The following is a 7,266-nucleotide window of genomic DNA, read 5'->3' on the forward strand; positions in this document are numbered from 1 at the left end:
CGGGGCAGACCGGTGTGGGTGCTGCGAGAAGACTAGCGCTTGGATAAAGTCCTGGGTTCTAAGCAGTTTAGCATATTGAATGGAAATTAACCTTCCTCCGAGGGAGAGCCCAGGACAGGCAAATCCTCTTTCATTTGTTAATTCATTCATTAGCACAAGGATGACAGGACTGCTAAAGAGGCTGCGATGCTCAGTTTGCAATAGTTTGCCAAAGACAAAATTCTGTCACGGTCCTCAGTCGGATCGAACTGCATTTTGAGTTCTTTATGCTTTGTTTTATTTTTGAATGATGGATTGTTCTTTGTTTCTCTGGTGCTTTGTTGATTTTTATTATGAATCTGTGTTTCAGTTATTCTGGTATGTTTTTGCATTATGACTAAGGTTCAGGTTGTATTTTGTTATTATTGCCGGTTTAGTTCAGCGTCTAGTCTGTCTTACTCTGTCGAGTTTCCTGTTTTACTTTGAAGGTTCATGTTCCTGTCTTTGTCAGTGTTTCTAGCTTTGTTCCCCCTGTCTCGTTAGGGCTTATTCCTCCCAGCTGTGTTCCCCTTCCTTGATGACTCCCTCGGTGTATTTAAGCCCAGTGTGTCTTTGTGTCAGTGTCGCGTTGTTAATGTCTGTTCATCCTCATATCACCCTGTGTGTTCTGTTTGCCTGCCTGCTAGTTTATTTGCATTCCAGTCTAGTTAGTTCTTTGTTCAGTCTGCATTCCCACAATAAAGCCGAGGGTTTTGAGTTCACCTGTGCCTCCGTGAGTCCTGCTCTTTGGTCCACCTTTCCTGCCTGCCTTCACACAGCCATGACAAATTCTTCCATTACATGGACCTATTTGCCACATGGTGCCAGGCAGAAATTGGTTAGATTTCATTTTGAAATGCAAACATGAAAATTAAAACATTTTGTGGTCGCAGTGTGACTGAATAAACGTCTTGTCATTAAAAACTATGTGTGCCATCTCTGTTGCCAGGTTTCCCTGTGAAGATATTCCCCTGTGAGGATAATACAGTATCGAGTGCTCGCGATATTGATTTGGTAAGTATGGCATCAGGAGTACACACATAAACAGCATCCACCATTGCAGCTAGTGTTAGAGCCAATCAGTGGCACGGTAAATTAAAAAAAAATATAGATTATAAATGCTCTTAGTCTTCATCTCACATCCACGGGTAAATATGCATGCGGCATATTTTCTCAGTAAATGGCGATAAACCACCAACCTATCTATTTACGTGCTGTTGATGCTGGCACCCGAGCATGCAATCAACACAGAGCACTCGCTTCAGTTTGCAGAATTAGAAGTGAAATTTTTGATTGTCCCATTAAAGAGGTCCCTCATTATGACTTGGCAAGGACAATTTGCATGCTCTATTCCACAGAATTTGAATGAGGCTCCAATCAATTATACTCATTATCCAAGCAGCTGATTGGTATGTGGTCAGACGTGCACCCTGTCAAGGTAGCGCCGCTGGTAGGCTCACGGCACATGCGCACGCAAAGACAGACAGCAAAAATCGGAACGAAAGCAGCTGGTCATTTTCCTCACGTGTTTGGAAGCATATTTTACAACTAACACACAGTACAAAGAAATAATGCATGTAAGATTCATTCATTTGCTGCTTAAAAGTTTCCCTTACCCCTTACCATTTATTAAAACCTGTGCTCCATTCCAGCTTTTAACTGGTACAGGAAGATTGAAATCAGGGTCTCTGAGGGGACCAAGCCATCTGTTTCAGCAATTCATGTTCTTGTCACCAAAGGTAGTTCTCCACAGAATCAATCCAAGGCCAGTCAGACGCCTCCTCCCTATTAGCTGATGGATGAATCTCTAAACCACAAATGTGCCCAATGCTTGTCTTTTATAGTCTTGGGGTGATTTTTCATGCTAAAAAATCCAACCATTCTCTTTCAAAATAAGGATTTGCTTTTTGTCTTTGTTTTATACTCGGGTCTTGCCATATTTACTACTGATTAGATTTACAAAAACAAAAGAGTAAAGTTGTTGCCTAGGATTGTGGGAAACTGTAATTGACGTTTTGGTTGATAGATGGGTTTACAGATCAGAAAGAGTCGGGAATATATACTGTATTTTTCGGGCTATAAGGCGCACTTAAAATCCTTTTATTTTCTCAAAAATTGTCAGTGCGCCTTATGTATGAATTCTGGTTGTGCTTACTGATCTTGAACTGATTTTATGTGGTACACGGTGCTCAAAAATCTGTCAAAAAATGTTTTAGTACGACTTTGGTAAGCTTGTCAGAGCATTACAATTACCATAGTCAGGAGTCTTGTGGCGTAGTCTGGTTCCAAACTCCGCTTCAGGACCCAAAATCAAATGAACACTGTGACATCACTGAGAGTTAAAAACTGTCTAAATTCTTTCATCTTTAATAAAATGATCAGTATTGCTGCTTTACCAGGTGTAACAATTAAGTTTAACATGCAGGCATCCATGAAAACAGAATTTATTAAAGGAGTTAGAAGTTAGCAGGAAGTTAGCTCGCTAGTTTCCACCTAAACATGATATAGCATTTTCTGACTGAGAGATTTGTTAAAAAATTTAAATGTACAGCTCTGGTATCACTTCCAACATAAATGAAGACAGAAAACCAAACAGCAGTGACGTTTGCAGGGTAACTAAAGTTTAACTAGCTGCTATATAATGATGTGCTACGTGATCGCTAGCGACACAGCTATGTTAGCATAACATAAGCAGTGACGCTGTAATATGAACGCTAACTTTGTAGGTTACCGATGGTTAGGGACAAATGCAATCGCATGGCAGGATGCTGTAAAAGGACCAAACTTCAGCCAGGAGAACAACTGAGATAATCCATCCACAATACGAGGTTAGTTATTAATATACTGCAACAACATGGGAATAGAGCAGCTGCGAGAGAATTCAACATTAATGAATCAATGGTACAGAAGTGGAGGAAGCAAGAAGAATGAGTTGAGTAAAGTTTGACTTATCTGACTGTTTTGTTTCACTTAATGCGCCTTTTAATCCGGTGCGCCTTATGTATGAAAACAGACCCGTCCATTGACAGTGCGCCTTATGGTCCGAAAAATACGGTAATAGGAGTTCTGAGATTTAACAGTGACACTTTTGCTTTGATAACTACCATCAGTTGAACGTTGCATAAGCCCAACATAGTTTGTGCCACGGTGCCTTTAATTGAAACTAACGGCCTTGTTCAATGCAATATTGAACTTGTCTGGCTGGTATGAAAACACTTTGAAACAATGAAAGATCTACATGCTGTGCTGGCAAGACAATATAATATCTTTGTAGTTTCAACTATCTACCACATGAGAACAAAAGTTCAGCTGAATGAATGGTAATGTCAATAACAGCTAGCTTAGACAGCTTTAAGTTAGCTGTTGTATAAGTCAATATTATTTTCAGTCGTGGGCTTATCTGGAAATCTCTTACCCAAAGCAAACTCTAGCTGTTGGCAGATGTTAAAAAAGTGACTCCCACCTACACACAGAATCTGTGCTGTGCTGTAGATGAGAGAATCCTCACCTACCACAAAAAAAGTTTAAATATTTATAAGAATATAAGCAACCAGAGTTTTGAAGCTCGAGGGTACTCCCCCGGCGGGCCTCCCCTAACAGCCACGAGAAGTGTTTGCGAACATAGCGGCCACCGACACTTCGCCAACTTGAGGCATGCTTGGCAGTTATTTGATAAGGCTTCCTGCCTGTTGTGGTAGCAACCAGACTGCTTCTCTGCCACCGGCTCAGTTAGACTGTGGGGCAATATTTGCTCTCATGAGTTTTTCCAAGATCAAGCTGCTATTGGCAGGTTAAACGACTGGACAACAGCCAAACGTACGATGGCATGCCGCAAATCAGCTCGCCCCTCTGGCAAATATGCTTGTGAAGTGAGCCACGGTTGAGGATGGAAGCTGCCTTTTGGTGGGGTTTTTTTTTGGGAGGGTAAGAGAAAGAAAGAAAGAAAACACACAGTACCCTCAGTAATCAATGCTGGATTAACCTCTCTCATCAGACAGATATTTGCAGCTGAAATTTAAGCAACCCGATGCTCATGTTTTGTGCATTAAACCACAAATACCATGATTGCTTCGCCCATTTGTGCTCGTCTATAGAGTTCTTCTTGTTGACAGAGCTATTAGTCTGAGCGATACCACAAAATTCATCATAGTCACCCTGCGGTTGTTTCGCAAATTCATCATTTCATTACTTTTCCACAGAGGGTGGCACTGGGGAAGGTGGTGGGGGGTTTGGCGGTGGGGGGGGGGGGAGGCGATCTATCAGAGACGCCGTGCTCATGATAACATCAGAGTCCCCGCAGAAAAACAAACACGGCGGTGCTGTTTGGGTGTTGTGTTGGAATATAATCTCCAGTAAGTGCCTAAACAAGAGCAGAAATTAATATGCAAATTTATGAGTGCTTTGGTTAGAGGACCTAAAAAGGTTTTCATTATATCTTGATCAGAAAGTCATTTATCTCAAGGCTCTCAATAAGTCTGGCCCCCTAATCTGTCGGACAGATAATTAATATCTGCTTATTGAGTAAATGAAAGTCATTATCTTGATTTCCTTCAGATAATTTATCTGTCTGTGATTCACACTGAGGACATTTTATGGTGTGGGCCACATCATTACCTCCACAGGTATTGATTATACTCTTAGTGTATGCTCTTGGACTTGTTTTTTGGGGGTTGGAGGGTATAATCAGCTATGAGGTCAAGGTGTTCTTTGACAATGAAAGAAGATCACGCAAACATAATTAAAACTGTACAGTTGAACCTGTTAAGATCTGCAAAGATTAAAGAAAACCCCTAACTCGGGAGCAATTTCTTCTCTTGCCGTGAACAAGCGTCACAATCAAAAGACTTCTCTTTCCTCCCATTACAAAGTCTGTGCATCACTAGAAAGCCCACTCTCAAATGTAGATCACCACTCACAGCACACATCAGGATCAGAAACCATGGCAACCGACATACATACATTGATTGGTACATTCACTACCTATCTATGGCCTGATTTTAAAAAAAAATTATCCTGAACACAAACATGTTAAAGATGCTTAATTTTCAAAATGGGTTTCATAATTTTATGTCGTAATTCTTGGTTTAAATATGATTTACATGATGAATGCAGGTATCACGATCTAGATGTCACACACTCGTTTGATGTTTGCAACAATTCTTTTTCAAGCTGTTTTGAAGCTGATGTTCAAAAGAAACCTCGTCTTATAAATTTATCCGGACAGTTCAGATAGATTTCAATACAATCCCGAAAAACCGAATCGGATGTTTGGAAAATGTGGGAAGGTTTTAAACTTGATCCTTCAAATCAAGCCAGAGAGTTTTCTCAAGTCAGTGGGTTTAATGTAAGGTTTTTTTTTTTAAAGAAAGGAAAAACTGATATCATCTCTAAACAAAAATATATTCAAAGCACAACTGAGGCATTTTGCAGTATTTCAGATGTTCACTGGTCTACTGGTTTAGGCCTAAAAGCAGCTATATTTACACACCAAACATTGCCTGTGATAGTTTGAATATGGAACACTGTATCTCTTTAACATATATTTGTAATTTTATTCCCTCTCCCTCTTGCTTGTGGGATTTGGCTCAACCGAGCAGAACAGCAGCGACTCGGTATCCACATCCTGCTGTGAGCCCTGAAGGGTGAGTGGAGTCTGTGGTGCTTATCACCCAGGTGGACTTCCAGCCAGAGAAGATGCCTCAGCCTGGACCAAGCACCCCCGCTGGCAAGCCTCTGGCCGGGTGCCTTGGCACGGCTGCTCCCTGTCGTCTGGCTCGGTGGGTGGGATGCAGTCAGTGCTCACTGTCAGCGGTTGTCCCTCTGCCCAGCGGAAGAGAGGGTAGAAATAAAAGCGGTGTGACTCCTATTCTAATGGGCCGAGACATTACCATGAGATTGTGCAACTGATGGTGTTGTTCACACTTGTGCGCAAAGCTAAGCAAACATGCAGCTCATGGCTGTCAGGGTTGCGTGGGACGTTCTCGCCTCGGGCTTAATTTTAAATCCACTGTACAGTAGTATTGTAGCTGTCCTCATTTATCTTGCATTAAAGACTCTCAGCTGCCAGACCGGTATGTATAATTTACAACTACTGAAATGAGTGGCAAACTCTGTTTTTTATCTTTGAAATGCATCAGTGTGATTGAGAAGATTAGGCTAAAGGTTAAACCAGTTAAAAACAAAATTCTTCAATTTTTTATATTTTTTTCTAGTTTGCTTTTTTTTTACGTCACTTTTTCTCTGCGTTGATCCTGATTCCAACTGTTTGATTAGACAATAGTATTATCAACGAGGCTGATAAAGCTGCTTTTGGAGGGCGTTCTATTATAGGATCTAATGACAGTATCAATCAGAGAGTTGATGTTGTGTTCTCGTGCATGATTTTTCTTTTTTCTTTCTTTTTATGTTTTTTTTTTTCACCTACGAAGCTATGAACACAAAAATCATATCCCATATCAACCCAGAGAAAATAGAATAAGAAAGTAGAATTGGCAGACTGATAGGTGTATTTCTAAACATAGCATCTGTGATCAGTTGAAAATAGCATGCATGTGATATTAAAGGTTTTTTAAAGTATTTAATTGATTGTAAAATTAACAATACATCTCTGTCCACTAGCTGTTTCTGCCAGACTTCACTCTTAAGATATGTTTGCATTTTATGAAGCAGGTGGTATCTAATCTAGCTCATCATAAACAAATTTATTGTTCCAATGTCAAGTAAAAATTAGCAACTTTGCCAATAGACTTGAAACGCCTACCAACAGCTAATTACTCTATATATTTTTATATATTCACATAACACAGAAATTTAAAGCCAAAAAATGTAACATAATAAATATAAAAGTTTAAATATTTTATTTGGTTTATTTAAAGGCGGACTAGCTAGCTGCTAAGTTAAGCTTCAGTTAGCCTAGCTTAGACCCAAGAGACATAAAACTATAAGAACAAAATGTTTCCACAATTTTTAATGCAGTAACCATAGTGCCATATATAAATGGTTACTGGCTGTATAATTTATCAGGATTAACATCATCAACATTAAATGTAATTCAAAAGACCCAGAGTCCAGAAACCTTGCCTAGATCAGGGATATGGAACCACCCTGGAGCCAGACCTGGCTCAAGCCTGGCAGCACAATAGTCTATCCTCCTGTGGGCTCCCCATGTACAGGCATACATGTAGGGGTAGCTTTGTGGACTGGGCAGCAGTCAAACTCTGAGATCTCAGTGGTCCAATCCACATCTTA

The 7,266-nt window shown here is 40.3% G+C and overlaps 1 long non-coding RNA gene across 1 annotated transcript; it reads left to right on the forward strand.

Annotated features, from left to right (window-relative positions):
- Positions 1-607: 607 nt before the first annotated feature.
- Positions 608-5,951, forward strand: LOC113018663 (uncharacterized). Its single transcript, XR_003271839.1, has 3 exons — positions 608-856; positions 968-1,032; positions 5,616-5,951. It is a non-coding gene; the product is annotated as an uncharacterized LOC113018663 (long non-coding RNA).
- The last annotated feature ends 1,315 nt before the right edge of the window (positions 5,952-7,266 follow it).

The sequence above is a fragment of the Astatotilapia calliptera genome, chromosome 3, assembly GCF_900246225.1.
Source record: "Astatotilapia calliptera chromosome 3, fAstCal1.2, whole genome shotgun sequence".
In the NCBI taxonomy this organism is placed as follows: domain Eukaryota; kingdom Metazoa; phylum Chordata; class Actinopteri; order Cichliformes; family Cichlidae; genus Astatotilapia; species Astatotilapia calliptera.